We start from the raw sequence: 16,967 nt of genomic DNA, 5'->3' as shown, positions 1-16,967 counted from the left end.
ACTGACCTTGACTTTTTGTAATAGATGTTTCATATGGCCTTTGCTCTTTCCTTTTATCTCCTTTAATTTCCATGGTTATCCCCACTGGTGGTTTTCTTCCTTTATAGCCTATTTATTTCGCAGTGATATGTTCTTCCTTGGACTCCCATCTAATTAAAGTTGTACTGTCAACTTGAAAATCACATTTCCATCTGAAAATGTTGTGTCTTCTCTTGTTATAAGAAGCTCTTGAGATGACTCTAAGAGACAGAGCTGATTTGGGTTGTTTTTTTTTTCCCTTTCCTTTTCTCATTTTGCTTGCCTTCTGTAACATCCCAGCATTATCTGCGTGTCTGGTATTTCTGGAACCTGAGAGGGTCCTGCCACTATCTGTTTCGGAAGGAGGAGAGGAATGATTCTTTTTTCTTCCCTGCATTTCCCTCGTGGCCTTTCAGGAATATACGGTTCAAGAGCTGAACGAAAGAAGCTGTATTACAAGGCTCCTTTAAAGGAAAATTAAGCTCAAGGTCTGCTGCTCTGGTTTTTAGGGAGAGGCCAGGATGTGTGGGGGCAATTCTGTGAAGTGTCTGTTAAAGCTTTCACAACTTCTGAAAATATGACTACTTCTGTTCATTTCTTATTTTTCCCTGCTCTGCCATTCTGTACTTATCTCAGTAAATATGGCCCTCTCAAATAAACAGTGTGGAGTAAAGAAAAGTTTTTTGTGTTTCCAAGTATCCTCCATCAAGAGAGAAATTACTCCTGATGTACCAAAGCTGTATATTATGGAATGGCATTGAGTTTGTTTATTGGTTTGTTTTTAATTTCAGATTTTGAAACTGCATCCAAGATGGTTTTATACTAATACTGTCATTTCTTATTCAGTTTGACAGATGCAATTATTACTGTATCAGACAAAAGACATTTTGTGTTAGATAGTTCAAACGCATTTGAAAATAGACACTGAAAATAGGAATAGTACTGTTTCTCTCTTATTATGAATATATGAATAGATATGAATATGTACATATTTATGTGTGACTACAAGACAGAGAGAGAAAATACAGAACAAATTTTGAAAATATGGAAGTGACATTTGGCAGTAAGCTGTGGCCATCATAATTTACAAGGATGGATCTCAGTAATGCAGCAGTTCATAAGAGCATTTAATTCATCTGCTCAGATTCACAAGGCTTTTTTTAATAAAAGTAAAAAATCATGCCCTTTTACATTATTGCTGGTGGTGAATACAGATTGAGTTGTTGTAACACTTAACATTGCTTAACATTGTAAGGTAAGGCAGGGAAGAAGTATAGACTTAGAGAGCTATCTGTGTGACAGGAAGAAGAAAATTTACTTAAGAGAATACCACGTTTTCATTAGAGGCTTTGTACCACTCATAACATGCCAACAGACTCAGACATGACTTGACTTTTCTTTCTTGCTCAAAGGTACTGAACTTTAAAGTTTTTACTCTACAGGCTGAAGGGGTTTTTGAAAACATATTTTTTCAGAAAACCTGTACAGTGCAGACATCCACTGAGTTACGGGATTAACAAGGAATTTCTCTACACTAGTATAATGAATTAAATTGCCTACATTTTTCAGTAGTTGTGTTTATCAGTATTACCCAATGAACAGAAACTACAGTTCTCGGCAGAAGACCTTTTACTGAAGTAATTTGCAAACTTGTCCCCAGTTTAGATAATTCTGTGCCTTTTAGTAAGAGTAAATGCTTTCCCTCATATTGGGCCTTTTCTAAGTGTATTGAATTCTGTATTGAAAAATATGTTAATAAATATACAGGAATTTACTAAGATCTGGAAATCAATGTCTTCCTCAGTGTGTTTACTGGAGGGAATTATCAGTGCTTTTCCTCATGCATTGTCACAGTTGTTATTCCCTGGAAGGATTTCTGTTCCTATTCTGTAAGTGCTGTGTCAGACATTAAAAACAAAGAAAAAAAAAAAAAAAAACCATCTTTCATTTTTGGTTTAAATGCATCTTTGCATTTTGTATAAACTTGAAATCTAGCATTTTTATCCTGCATTTAACTCATTTTTTATTATATTTTCTTAGAAAAAACACTGTACAAGATGAAAAAGACTACATGTTGGACTGAAGACAGAAAGCCTGTTTATAAGAGGAATAAACTTTGTCTACAGATAATATAACCAAAGTTCTTGAAGATGAACTCTGCTCATTCACAGCTACTACCAGCAGTTCCCATTTGCTTTGAGTTCTACTGTCAGTTCTGCTGTTGAGGAACCTGTTAGAGTGATGAGCAAGCACCTCCTTGGGCTCCCTAGCAGGCAGTGCTAGGAAGATGCTCTGCTGCTGCAGTCAGTGCTTCTGTAGCATCACCCTGACAGTGTGCTACTGTTGCCATGAAGGGATGCCAGCTTCAGGTAAGTAACGTTCTTACACACAAAAAAATACCCTTTCACTGAAAAATCTGCTATCATTTCCACTGAGGAGTACTAACTGTAGTTTTATTTTGCAAATTCGGTACTATGTATTACCAGATATACTGCTTAGGGCATTGAGTAATCCCTCTAATGTTTTTCACAACGTGCCATATCTAATAATAAATGCTTATGAGGCACCACTAACTGAACACAAGTTTCAGTGCAATGAGGGTGGGTATGGGCACTGTGCAGAAGGGAGATTTTATTTTTAGATCGGATACCTTTATAACTAGGAAGGGGAGGCATTTTTTATATTGTTCTCTATAGAAGAACTTAAACAAATTTTAACACCTGAATTTTTTTCATGTATACATTTGAGTTATTTCTTTCTGATTAAAATGAAGTGAAAGATAGTCAGGTTAGATTAGCTACTGGAATAAATACACTAGGATTTTTAAGCACTAGAAAGGACAGTGGTAGCTTAAGATCTTATTTAAGAAACTGTCAAAATTAGAAAATACGTCCTTCTAGATTCTGAAAGTCTGTAAAATTTTATTCTAAAGATAAAAAAGAAAAGGATTTTATTCCTATGGAACTTTCAATGAGAGCACACTGCAGTCCTCCACAGATCTGTCTTGATCTTGTACTTGACTTTCTGCAGCTTCATGGAAAAGATTTACAGAACAAATGCTTTACTACCCGTTTGAAAATGTCTCTGGGACAGGTCTTTGGTATAACTCCAGTATTTCCTGCAGCTAATGGTGAATGACATTTTGGGGGCATAAAGTGTACTTGTTTAAGTTTACAGTGAAATATCATCAAGTACTAGTGTTAAAATCTGATTTGCTTTGGATTCTTTGGTAAGAGGTATATATATAAGAATCTGGGTATACAATAGCTATGAATTGAAATAACTGGGTAAATAATTAAAAGTTGTTTCTGTCTTTAATGGAAAAACTATCTGAGCGAACAGCATACCATTTTCTTAACAAAGATCATAGTCAAAGTGTCTTATTGGATATTCACCTGCTTTTAGATGTCCAGACCGTGGACAAAATCACTTTTCCATCTTCAGTTGCCAAAGAGCTTGTGCCCTTTTCTGTCCAAATCCCTCACAAGAGTTATCCATGCCTTCTTGTTCCTAGATTAAGTTGCACTGACCATATTTTGAAGTTCATTTTCAATTTTCAGTTCAGCACTGAGAGGATTGATTCAGCATTGGAGCTACAGAGTATATTAACACGTTAGATTTTATGTGCTGTTTCTATATTCAGTGCAAGTTCCTAGTTTCAGTCTCTTCTCTAGACCTTTCAAATCTTCATCTCTTGTCATGCTCTACCCTTGTAACTGAGATGAGCTGAGGCTTGAGAAAACCCTCTGTAGCTATTTTTGTATTAGGAAGCAAGACAGTTTCATTGGCAGGATATAATTCAAAATTTTCTTCCAGTTTTGATCTGTGAAGTTTATTGTCCTGCAGTACACATATCTCGGCCTATTAAATGTACTTTGGGGTTGCTTTCAGCATGTACTTGAAAAGGCAGTGAGGTATGAAGGCCCTGTTATTCTGCCCTTCAGTCCAATTAAGTGAAATTTAAATCAGTGGAAATCAGTACCACTTAGTTTCTCCCTGCTGTCGGGACATCACAATTAAGAGGACTTGCACAAGGATCAGTATTGTCCATAAAAAGAAAAAAGGTCATTTCTGACTGTGTGTCTTGGCATTTTTAACACAGTACCACTGGAAAACGGATGCATATATACATGCACAGTGGCATGCATTCAGTCTTTCCACCTTGCATAATAGTGTAGGAAGAACTAATATACTAGCTGTTTCTAGAATGCCTGCTACTTAATATGTGAGTTATCACAAAATAAACTGTTTTCTTTCTCTTTCATTTCACAAGAAAGTAATTTTGACTATTGCTTTATATGAACTCGCATGACAAAAATTGGATTAAATAGATTTCATAGCTTTTCTACCACAAGTTATGATGGACAATTCCTTGTAAATCTCATTATCCTAATCAAATTCTACTACAGTATGCTAGGACAAAACAAAAACAAACAAACAAACAAACAAAAAACACGTTTACATGCAAGCCTACTTCACTGATTGGCATCTTTATAATACCTAGGTGTTCTTCGTGCTTTATTTGTGAGACTTGAATTAGATGACCTGGAAGTTCAAAATAAATGTGTAAGGTTTACTAGTCTTAGAAAGTGGAAAGATGGAGAAGGTGTTGCTATTCTTGTTAGTGAAACTACTAAAAAATTGGATTACATGTGCTTTCAGGGCGACATCTTTATGTGATTCACAGAAGCAAATTATCTCCACACACCTCCTGCACAAATAGTTTCTATTTAATGAAAACAACTGGAACACCTACTTTGACAAGCCAAAACTGCAAGTCAATTTTTAAAGCTCAAATCCAGCAAGCTATATATTAATAAATATCATTCAGTACTGCAATTCTCATTTCCTTCTGCAACTCTCATTTCCTTCTGCAGCTGAAGGCACTTGGTTCCACTCTGGATGATGCTCTGTAGCTTCTATGAAGTGTACAAAGTGAGTTCAGCCTTTTGTTCTATTTCAAAATGATTAACTATCTCCGAACTCTTCAAAATGCAAAATTTACTTTTAAGTGGGTAATATATTTCCTAGTTTCAGTGTTATCCTTAGCTTACTCCCTGGCTTTCAAGACAGTTTAACTTACATCCTGGAGGAGCTAGATAGCACTACAGCCTGTATTTGAACTCTCTTACTAGGATGTAGAGGTTGTCTATGCTGCGAGTTCTTTTTGGCTGAGCTGCCAGTGTGCATAATGGCTGTGAAATGTGCTGATTTTCTGTTGATGTAGATACACTATTTCCTTGAAAATAAAGGAAATGGACAAGAGAATTCTTTTGTAATAGATTTTTCCTTACCAACACACAGATACTTATGGGTGGTCTCCTGTCTATTTGGCTGTAGCTTCATGGATTTGGATCCATTTGCGTATTCTCTCATTCAACAAATTCATTCAGAGGTATTTTGTGTTACTGAAAGTATTAAGGAAATGGGACAGTGTGAAGACACAAAAAGGTGTGCAAAGAAGATGTCAAAACAGGCATTATGTTGATTACAATAAGCTTTTTAAAAGAATTGCTTAACAGTTTAAATGTAGAAGAATGCTGGTATATCAACAAAATTGAAGATGAGAAAGGGAAGAACAACTCTTCTAAGCTAACATGTGCCACTATATTATACTGTATTACATAATATCATGTGTCATTTTTTTCTGATGCCTAATGCAGATGGAAATTAACAGTATAATATATTTTAATATATGCTATTACAACCACTTCTAAAAGTTCTGGACAGTGCAGTTTGGTTTCTGGGAGACAGTATTTAAACTGTTAATAATACTCGGTAAATAAAAAGAAAATCCAAGATAAAATAAAAAAATATAAATTGGATTGCAACAAAATAAAGTTTCATTAAACTGCGGTAGACTATGCTCTCGTCTTTGAGTTTATTCCAACCTCATTGATAGAGGGCTCATTATTTGAATTCCATGGCCATTACTCTGATAACTACTTTATCTGGAAAATAAATGAATAAATAATTAAACAAAAGTTAAAACTGTGTCAGAAAGTTAAACAGTGCCAATGAAGCATGGATTACCTGGATACTTCATCTCTCAAACTTCCAAGATAGAAGTAATCTTTTATTTTTCTGTGAGTTGCAAGGCTCTTTTTTTTAACACTACACTACATTTTCACCTGCTTTTCTTACTTTTTTGAATCTCCTTGCTAAATCTGCTCTGTGTTTATTAGGTGGCAGAGATGCCCCTTGGCCTTATTAACAGCAAATGCTTCGTTAAAGCGTTTTTTTATATAAAGAAGATGTCCTGGACTATGCAAGGGTTCATTATTCAGAGTGGGAGACAAATTTTGAACCCTATATTGGTTGAACAGTAGAACAGATCAGTGAAATAAAGCATAGGATGTTTCAGAAAAGGGGACAGAGTGATAAAATGGAAGTATACGTTGCTTGAATGTCTTTTGTCTCTGGGAGCTATTTTTTCATGTCTGAGTTTAATGATATTCAGTCAAATGTATTTTTTTATTTCTGGTAAATTTTGTTTTTTACTTATATTTTATTATTTTTCCACAGTAACAGCGCTACTCATCTAGCACTACTGAATGGCAAATAGCACTGAACAACCCTGTATGTATCATCATATTTGACCAAGGAGAAACTGATGAATTTTCACTGTGTTCAACAAGCTATGAAATATCTAGTCCAGTGCCAATGAAACCATAACACTGCAGCATCATAAATTATCACTATAGCACACAGGTAACAATAAGGGCAAGTTTTTTGACATCTTGGCAAAATAATAATTTTGTATATATTTTAACTGTGAATAACTGCATCATAATCTTTATTTGGAGCTCAGTCCTGTATTGTCTCCTGAATTGTGCACATCTGTGCAGATTCTACCACATAAGGATAGTATATTGCACCTAACTGAAGAAATGCTAGATTTCATTGGCAGACTATGTTCATACCATTAGCTCTTTTTCTGTTCTTGTGAAGAACAAATACAGATCCAGCTGGGGCCAAAATTTGGTTCCGCTCTGTTTCCAGACCTTGCTTTTACTTCTAGTTCCATACAAATCTAATAATCAAAGAAACACTTTTTACTTCAAAGAGCACAATGCTAATAGCAGCAATAACACTTGATACTACAGAGTTGCAAAATGCTGCTTAAGGGAACACATAGCTAATGTAGGACCTGCATCTCATGTTTTGATGAAGATTTTGATCAGGGGCCCTGCAACATTATCCTTAATTACAGAACATCCCAAATGAAAGCTGAAAACCTTGAGTTTAATTAATAATCATATCTAATCTTAAGAAAGAGGCATTTTTACTTGGATCTACAGAATTCTCTCTCTCTCTTCTGCTAGCATACGCCTAAGTCCATTTGTTATCAACCAGCTCTATCTCTAAGTAGACTCATGAAAATGATCTGACACAATGAAAGTTTGTGGCAGGTAGGATTTGTGACTCGAAGCTTATTTCTCCACACTCTGTTTTTAATTTTACTCAGTGAAGCACCACATCTTCTATTACTTAAAAAAATAAATAAGTAAAATAAAAATTAGGAAGTACTTTATTCTTTACTGAATTCTTATTTACAAACAATTATAATCTAAGCCAAAACCATATTTAGAATGAGGCAATTATTCAGCACCATTTGTCACTTTGCATTTTAATGGTTTTGAAGAACTCTTCCAGTCCCCTCCTCCCTCCCGGCAAAAGAACCTGGCAACAATGAAAAAACTAATTTTTTTTCTCTACCAAATTTTGCAATGAGTTCGTTTCCATGTCTTTGCTCAAAGGCATCATCTTAAATATGTTCCGTCAGAGAAACTATCATATATCCTTGTGATTTTCTTAACGTTGTGTTCTTTCTTATTATAATACTAATTAAATGGCTAGTGAAGCAAAGGACAGGCAGTGTTGGACAAATTACACTTAGCTCCAAACTATTTCTCTTATCTTTAAACTGACTCCAAAATCCATGACTTTAAAGTGCCACAGTAATAAAATTGCTAAATCAATGGAATGCATAAGCTGGATGATAATTTCTCTTATCACCATGTAATGCGAAGAGGGAAATGATAGAAAAAATAAGCCAAGTGTGAATTGTTCAAATTATGATTCTTTGCTTAATTCTGAAAGTTTTAAAACCAAAGAAGAGTTCAATGTAGATTCATTCTTCATAAAAATGCACCAAGTGGACGTTTCTGAAATAATATGCGGATAAGAGCAGAGTTTTCTCTGAGTAATTTTATCTGAAAACTACTGTACAAGTTTTTGATTGCACACTATTGAAAAATCATGCACTTGGTACATGGGATTAAAATATCATCTCATTATCTTCTCTGCCGACACTCAACTTAGCATCCTTGTGGCTTTGGTTTGATTTTAACTGCAATGTTTTCCTATTAATCTCTTGACATTCTCCTGTTTTCTAAAATACCAGATATTCTGAATTTTACAAGCTTACTTGTATAAGATATTTTTCAGCTACCTGTATTTTTAAAAAGCCAGTTCTTCATGGAAGTTACCTATAATAATTCTATCATTAAAAATGTAGGGATGGAGACTGTCTTGTAGGTGAGGAGTGAGCAGTGTGAAGATTTCTAAATGTCTTTGCTATTTCTAGTGCCATGACTAGTGATTCCATTCTCATATTGGCCTGAATGAAACTATGCTGTAGTCAAGGAACTTACCTCAGGATACAAAAGTAGAGTAATTTTTTTTTTTACTTGGAAAATGTGTCACTGTGGGCATCTCAGGACTCACACTTGACAGGCAGTGCAGTGGTTTTTTTTCATTGGCAGTAGACATTCTGCAGAACTTCCTTCTAGCCTAGGAGTAAGATCTCCTGTGTGAGAAGGAAATGAAAGGATTTTCTTTCATTTCCTTCAGAGGAAAAGGAAGTGAGAAGGAATGAAGGATTTTCTTCCTTCAATTCCACCTGATGAAATCCCACCACTTCAGAGCACATCAGTGCCGGCCCACTCTAAATGTCTCCAAGGTATATTTACTTCCCACAAAGACTCAGGTCCATCCTGAGCAGTGTGGCATTTCATCCTGCACAATGCAGGGCTTTGCTGTTTTTGCTATGTTCTTTATTTTATAGCAGCGGTAATATAAAATAGATTTGGTTAATAAGAACATTGCCTATGGTTCCCTCAAGAGACCATTTGCTTTATTCATGAGACTTCGTGCCCAAAGTTGATAGTAAACCAGAAATAGAATAGTGGAGTATGAGGTAGGAAAACTGAGTTATTCCTGCATTATTCTGCAGGAATAAGAAAAAAATAAAGAAAAAAAAAATAACAAGCCAATAATTTTCATTTAAATCTTCTTGTGTATGGCACCTTTTAAAGTGAATGCATATTTCTATTCAGCAGGGTTGTCAGGTCAAATAGTGCTGTTTACACATTTAACTGTAGCGGTTCTGTTCAACTCCTATCCATACGTTGTCCTTCAAGGATAGAAATGTATCTGGAGGCAGTCTTTTTTCACAACAAAAAATCTCCTTGATCTGTCATTGGTGGGTGGGGAAAGGGGGGTTGAAGAAAAGTTCAGCATTACCAAGTGTTGTGAGAAAACCTTTATGTTCCTCACAAGATTTAGACAATGTTTTTGTAACTCCTTTGCATGTTTCAAAGTGTATTAAAGAGGAAATAAATACAAAGCTTTAAAATGCTAACTTTCCAATCATTTTTTCCCAGACCACACACACAAAAAAAGCACATAACATTAGTGTTTTCGTGTTGCTAAGACATCATTAAAAATAGTGATACATACAATGCTGCTCATACTTCTTCACTGAAAGATTGAAGTTTATGTGATAGCTCTCTATTCAAAGATAATTTAAGCTGACTCCAGATAGAACTCAGATTCTGAATTCTAATGATATCTGCTTTTGTTGTCATTTTTGCTAGCATTTTCATCACCAGCAATGGTCATTTAAGCGGAGAAACATAACCCCCAGTATGGAAGGATTACTTTGCTAATCTCCCTGAAAGCTTCCCCCAGGAATCAATATGAGGTTGTTGGTAGGAGACAAACTTAATATAAATCCTGGGGTTTTTTTGGAGTTTGATTTTAAGTTGCATGACATACCACAGTCATATAGAAGGTTATTTACTAGAATTATTCATTCTTTCATTCTGCTGTCCCCTAAATTTAAGACCCAGTTGGAATAATGTTTTCCTGTAGCTGCCCTGGCAAATATGCTTTTTATTACAGGAGAATCACACAGCTTTCAAATCCAATTAGAGTCCTGCCATCCTGCTCTGACATACATTAAAATTGAGCAAGTGAATCTTATAGAATGACCTGCTTGTTTTGCCATAGTTCTTTTTCATTCTTTTGCAGTTCTTTTATTAAAGGTTTCTTCAACCTGGATTTTTTTGTTCCTGCATTCTTACAGTGAGTTCTTTTAGAGAAGGAGAAAATAAGAAAACATAGAAAATGTATTCAGAGGCAATGCTATAAATGGTATAGTAAATTCCATCTCAGATAATCAAAATAACCCACAAACAACAAAAAGATATAACCATTTCCAGGGTCTAACTGGCAGGAGAACCCACGAGGCAAAATAATAATAATAATAATAATAATAATAATAATAATAATAATAATAATAGCAATAGCAATAATAATAATAATAGCAATAGCAATAATAATAATAATCACACGTGCTTTAGAAGTCCGTATCTCATTAAGCAGATGATGCCACTGTCCTGAACGTACATTGTGAACTGATTTCACCAAGAAATCTGAGATTCACTGTAATTTTCTTCAGTAAAAAGGCCCCTGTCAAAACCACAGATCATTGCAGCCAGTTCTGGCTGATTCTTGCTGGTTGAATGAAGTCTTCATTCTTTTAGGTATGAGAATTTCCAGTTACCATTTCAGAATATGAACTAACACACTAAATATTTCATTCTGTGCAAAATTAAGCATCAGAGGCTTTAATTTATCTTCATCAAAATTGTCCCTATTGCAAGTAAAGTAGCGCCAGTTCAGGAGAGTAAGAGAGGACAGGCATAATAATTAAAGCATAAATAATCAGTGCACATGACTTCATTAAAATTTATTGTTAAAGTTTTTATAATCTATCATTCCTTTAAAGGTGCATTACTGTAATAAAGTGTTCTAGTCTGGGGCACTTGGTCTTTGAACCTTGCAGAGACAGTCCTGCAAATGGAATGGACCACACGAGTGGCACCATAAAGCCCCATCGTGGTCTCCTAAGTCCCATCAAGGGATCTTGGCAGCCATGAAAGGGGAAGTGTGAAGCCAAGAGTTCTACATCTGTAGATCCATCCTTCATGAACTAGAGCATGCCTTTCAGAGTTCCTTCAGGGAAAGATCAGACTATCTAAGTACCAAGAAGACACGGGAGATAATGTGCTCAGTGATTCCTGGGAGTTGGCATGATACACACCGTATGTCTGCACATTGAATGCCTGAGACTGATGAGCTCATATACCAGCTCTGTGACCAACAAATATAGCGCAACCTTTGCCCTCTCCTCTCCAATGGACCAAACATAAATGCACTGTGTCTGAGGCTCTTATCTAGCTGCTGAGTTCTAACTTTTGATCCTAAAAAATGAAATCACACCAGACCTGAGAATGGTCAGGATTATGTTTGCTTAAATACTTTGATAAAACTTTTCTATATGAAACAAAGCTTTCCATAATGGTTTTGTTTTATTTATCTGTTGCAGATTATTTTTAATCATGGGTTTTCATTGTTTAATTCATTTTGTCTTGCGTTATTATGAGATTTTTATGCTGAGACCATCCTGTTTACTCATGCACTTAGTCTGTCCACACTGTTGCAGCTGTACATCCTTTGTAGCTGTGATGGTCTTGTAGAAGCAGGCTGTGTACACTGCTGCTCAGGAGCATTTGGAGTCATCTGGTATCACAGTGTACAGGAACTCTTTCTATTAGTTTTGTTATAATTTTTTGTCACAATGTAGAATCTGAACTGAATATATAGGGCTGGGATTGTGTTAATTTTGCTCTTCTGCCTTGTTACCTTGTGATGCTGCTCTTTGTATTACAATTTTACCAGTTCTTCATCAAGTCTATTCAGTTTCCAAGAGGGTGTGCCTGGAAGTAATTATCGTCTTCTCCCTCTGTGATACCTGTGCTTTCTACTCAGTGACTCACTCAGAAACCGTTCCTCTTCTGAACATTTTAATAGAAATGCCAAAGGTAGTAAGTCTACTTTAATGACTGAATGCATTGAAAATCAGAGTGGGTACATTAAAAAGAACTTCAGAGCTTGTCCTCAAAAAGCATTTGAAACCCCACCAGAAATATGACTAATCTTTAAGAGCGAGACTGTTACTGTGGTGTCACATAGTAGGAGCCTGTTCTACATTCCAAGGGCACTTATTTGAATCTTCTTTTGAGGTACAACAAGGTCAAAGAATTTCCTTGCTTGCCTATTCTACTGGGCAAGAGGGTGGGAGGATGAGAATAAGCAGGTAAAGACTGGGGTCTTATTTTCCTCTAAGTCCCTCCTCAGTGGTCTTTTTTCTGGATTGAATGGATAGCAGTTTACTGTTTCATTTTATTCAAGGATCAATACACAGTCAAAATCTAACCTTCTGTTAGAAATGATGAGAACTATTTGTTTATATAGGTCACTGATTCATCAATGGCACTTTTTCCAGCTGAATTAATGGTACTCCACCTAGCTGCTCTCCAGATCTTATTTATTATGTTTTATTTACATCAGCTCCTCTCCAGAGCCAACAGACACAATCATTAGCAAGGGATTCTCGTGTTCTTTCTGCCTGGAAAAGCCCTTGTAAAAGCTGGAGGCTGTTACAGAAGTGTAAGAACCAACAGTGTTTGTAGCCAAGCTCCTGGCTTGCTTTCACAGGGCAGCCCCTCTGGAAGCAGAGTTTTCAGTGTGAAGCACTCCTTCATAAGATACTGCCATATCAAGGAGTGATCTGACCCATAGGTATTAGACTTAAGAAGACCTACTCCAAACTCTGCAAACAATGAAGGTTGATATGATCTACAATCCTCCAGGATTAACATTTGCCTTGAAATCAGTGACCCTTTCAGCTGTATTACTTCCCTGTACACTCATTTTGTACTATTTAATCTACATTTTTCCCTTCATTAATTTTGAGCTATGAGTACTTCTACCTGCTTTCCCTATGCTGCCAACAGTCTTCCCACAGCAGTTTCCAATTTTGTTTTCTTAAGTACTCCTAAGTACTCATAGCCTATTATCTTGTCATTTTTTCTCTAGACAGGGCAAATTCAGCAGCTGTTTTTTTTTCCTAACCCCTCTTAATATAACTGTGTCTTAGTTTCAGCTGGGATGGAATTACTTTCTTCAGACTGTCTAGTATGATGCTGTGTTTTTGGTTCAAGGAGAAAACCAATGTTGATAATACACCAATGTTTATAGGTGCTGTTTAGCAGTGTTGTATAGAGCCAAGACCACTCTCAGTGAAGAGCTCAAGGAGCTGAGAGAGAACAGAATAAGGAGAGCTGATGTAAGCTGTCATCACGTGAAAGGAGTTTTGAAGGGCTGAGAGTTCATCTCTTCCTTCTGCTGTTCAGGGGCACACTGGGTGGTCAGAGGGTGGTAAGCAATTGCTTTTGCCTCACTTTGTATATACATTCATATGTATATATATTATATACACATACATATAGCCAAACTATTATCCTTTTCTTTTTCTCTCTCTGTAAATAGTTTTATCTCAACCTACAAGTACTACTTACTTGTTTCTGATTCTCTCTCCTATCCCACTGGGAAGTAGAGAGTGAGTGAGAACGACTGAGCAGTACTGAGTTACCCCCTGGGTTAAACCACAAGAAATAGTTACTGACCTCTGAACTTTGAGGATTTTGTTTGTCTGTTGGCTGCCTGAGTTAAGTCTCTTTATTTAAACTACCATTGATTGCTAGTAGGGAATGCTCACAGTAGTGCACGTGTGGCCTTTACCAGCAAGGACTGTGTAAAATGTTGTTTTGATTCCATGTAAAATACCTTTGTTCATGTAGCCACAAGGACAGTAATCAGTGGGATAAACAGAAAGCACTGAAGCCAAAGGTAAAATCACTGAACACTGTGAAAATCTGCAAATGTTGAAGTTCAGTACCCACTCGTAGGAGGGGATTGATTTTTTTTATTATTATTATTATTAAAGAAATTAGAAATAATATTTTAAATCCCTCTGTCCTTGTGTTCTCCACAGAACGCTCTGGGACAAGCCTATCAGCTGCCCATCTCACATAAAGACACTGCGCTTCACCTGCTGGTCTGCAGGGTGCTTGCCTCGTTCCCCCATGCAATGCATGTCCCAGAGTACCACATCTTATTGCCTGGTTAATGTGTCACCTCCCAGAGCATAACATTTACAGAAGGAGGTGAAATAGCTCAGCATAAGGCAAGGTCCAGTTTGAAAGCACTGATTTACATTCAGGGTAAAGAGCATCTATTGATAGTAATATTACAAAAGGAGACACACAGCGTATCCTTTTTGAAAATAGCTTTTACATTGAAGGGATGGAAGGTTTGGCATAAAGTGTATGTTTGTTAGATTTAATTTTAATTTGCAAATAAATTTGCATAATGTGCAGTTAATATTATTTCAGAAGAATTTACAATACCCCCCATCTTATTTCTTTCTCAACACATTGTGAAAAACTAATGGGGGAGAGGATAATTGCTAAAAAACATAAACTTTTAATTAAAGGTATCTATATGTGAAGGTTCTTTCCTTAGAATGTTATTCAATGTTGCCACCTTCAGGCCAAAGTGTGTCTAATGAGTAGGAAGATTTTACCAATACAGAATCTTTTGATTTTGCACTATTACACTTTTTAAACCACTCCAGTGCCTCCTCTTCTGTGTGCTGGGAGGGCAATGGCTGGCTGTGGTGGCAATATGAATTTGGAGAAGTTAAATTCCTTCAGCTTAAGGGAAGAGAAGCTGAGGGGAGGAGAATACCACAGCTACTACAATAAACATACATAATATGTGGTTTCCTTTAAAAAATCATCTCAGAGAATTAGAATTATTCTCATTTACTGTCTGAAGGTTTCTTCAGAACTGCAAAGTATTTTTGTTGCTTTCCCTCTTCCAGATTTTTTCTCAGACTTTCACTTTCTCTTTTCAATGCTACTCTGGCAGCATAAAAGTGAATTGTAAAGTGAATAGATTTAGCTTGGTTGAAATTCCAAACAAAGTTAAACTTGAACTTACGGGAGGTAATCGCATACTTACGTAAGGAGAGTAAATTCTGCCAGAAAATAAAGAAACTCGTGGTATAGAAACTGCATATTGATCTCAATCTATTGCAAAAGTGCTAAAGATATCTGATTGCAGGAAATTTGAGTCTCCCTTTAGGGGTTCAATGTTAAAACTGACCCTTCTAGGTAGGCACTCACATTAAGTAACATTCCCTTTGTCCTCCTTCCTGCCTCTGCTGGTTTCTTCCAGTGCTGGTCTACTGTGCTGAGCTATTGATTAACCGGTGGCACAGTCCCATTTTCTGTGTATCCCAACCTAAATCCTTTTGAAATATAGCACTGCAAAAACAGCGCCTTCCACCCAAAGAAAAATGTCATACTGTTCTGTAACAACAATGGCAAACACTCTCTCTTTGGACTGAGGAATAGCGCTTCACTTCCTGCTTAAATGGTTTTGCACTGTTGCACTAAAGAGCTGGCACATTACTCCCCACAGGTGGCTGCATTTCAGCGCCTAGGTGAAGTGTGTCTATTTCATCTTTCAGCCAAAGTGAGTACTAAACATAACATAGGGCTCCTCTATTTCCACAGGCTATTAACCTTCCAAAACATTCACCTCGGAGGCTAAACTTCGCAGTACTTCAGCTTCAATTCTGAGAAATGTCTCTTTTCCACAACAACATGATAAGTGAGAGTGAATGAAGTCCCTTGCGCAACAAATGGTAAGCATATGCCAGAGCTAAGCAGGCGCTTAAACAGCTTTCTGAACTTAGTCCTTCTCAAAAGTAACATTTTTATTTTAGCAGGTTTGAGGAATACCTCTTCATCCATCTTCAAATAATAAGAGAATGGCAATAAGAGACGTGATCTGACTGAACTTCTCTCTATGAAAGCATTTTAAAATATGGCACTTTACCCATGGTATTTTCAGAGGACATGCAAAATGCAGCAGAAATTTGGAAGAATTGAATACTGACATCTCTAACAGAAACCAGTAGGTCTGCAAAGACTCGTAGTGTCCTTGACCTGAAAAAAAAACACAAAACAAAACAAAACAAAACAAAAAACAAAAAAACCCTAGATTTCTTGTGTGAGCAGAGGGGGGAGGGGAAGGGGAGGGAGGAATTATAGAGAATGACTTAGGTTGGAAGGGATGTTAAAGATGATTGAGTTCCAGCCCACTACCATGAGCAGGGTTGCCACCCACAGGATCAGGCTGCCCAGGGCCCCATCCAACCTGGACTTGTATGCCCCCAGCTGACAACAGGACCACCTAAACAAGCAGTTTTTCTCTGTTAGTTGATGGTAATATTTGCTTAATAGGGCAGGTGGAAAGGGTTTTTTACAAAGTAGTTGATCTGATTATTAAACTACTGCTACTTCAAGAGCTTAAAGTGAGCGTATCCCAGGCAAACTTTGAGGGAGGAGCTTTGTCATAGACAGGGGGATATGCATATATATACACTACATCTGGATTAAACAAGATGATGTTTAGAAAAAAAAGATGTAGCTGAAGATGAAATACACTCTGCATTTCTAAAATGGGCAATTATAACCAGAAAAATGAAGTGATTAGTCAGAAATACTTCCTACAATGGAAGGAGGAAATAAAAGTGAAATTAGCTGCTAAAGGGATGAAAGTGCCTTCAACAATAATTCACCATTCAGTCAGTGGTAAAGAGAGCTTAGTGGTCCGAATAACAGATTTTGAAATATTTAATCTTCAGGATCCATGGATTTATAGAATAGAAATCTTGACTGTTT

General features: G+C 36.5%; 1 protein-coding gene and 1 long non-coding RNA gene across 2 annotated transcripts in view; one reads left to right on the top strand and one right to left on the bottom strand.

Moving 5' to 3' along the window:
• The window catches only part of RNPC3 (RNA binding region (RNP1, RRM) containing 3), a 165,017-nt gene that overhangs the window by 34,319 nt on the left and 113,731 nt on the right, over positions 1–16,967 (bottom strand). The gene's annotated exons all lie outside the window — the stretch shown is intronic.
• On the top strand, positions 14,430–16,351 carry LOC125693475 (uncharacterized). The gene is made up of 3 exons (XR_007377116.1): positions 14,430–14,538; positions 15,795–15,925; positions 16,007–16,351. It is a non-coding gene; the product is annotated as an uncharacterized LOC125693475 (long non-coding RNA).

This window comes from Lagopus muta, chromosome 5, assembly GCF_023343835.1.
Source record: "Lagopus muta isolate bLagMut1 chromosome 5, bLagMut1 primary, whole genome shotgun sequence".
Lineage (NCBI taxonomy): Eukaryota > Metazoa > Chordata > Aves > Galliformes > Phasianidae > Lagopus > Lagopus muta.
The sequence above is the reverse complement of the archived record's forward strand: the minus strand, read 5'-3'. Positions and strand labels throughout refer to the sequence as shown.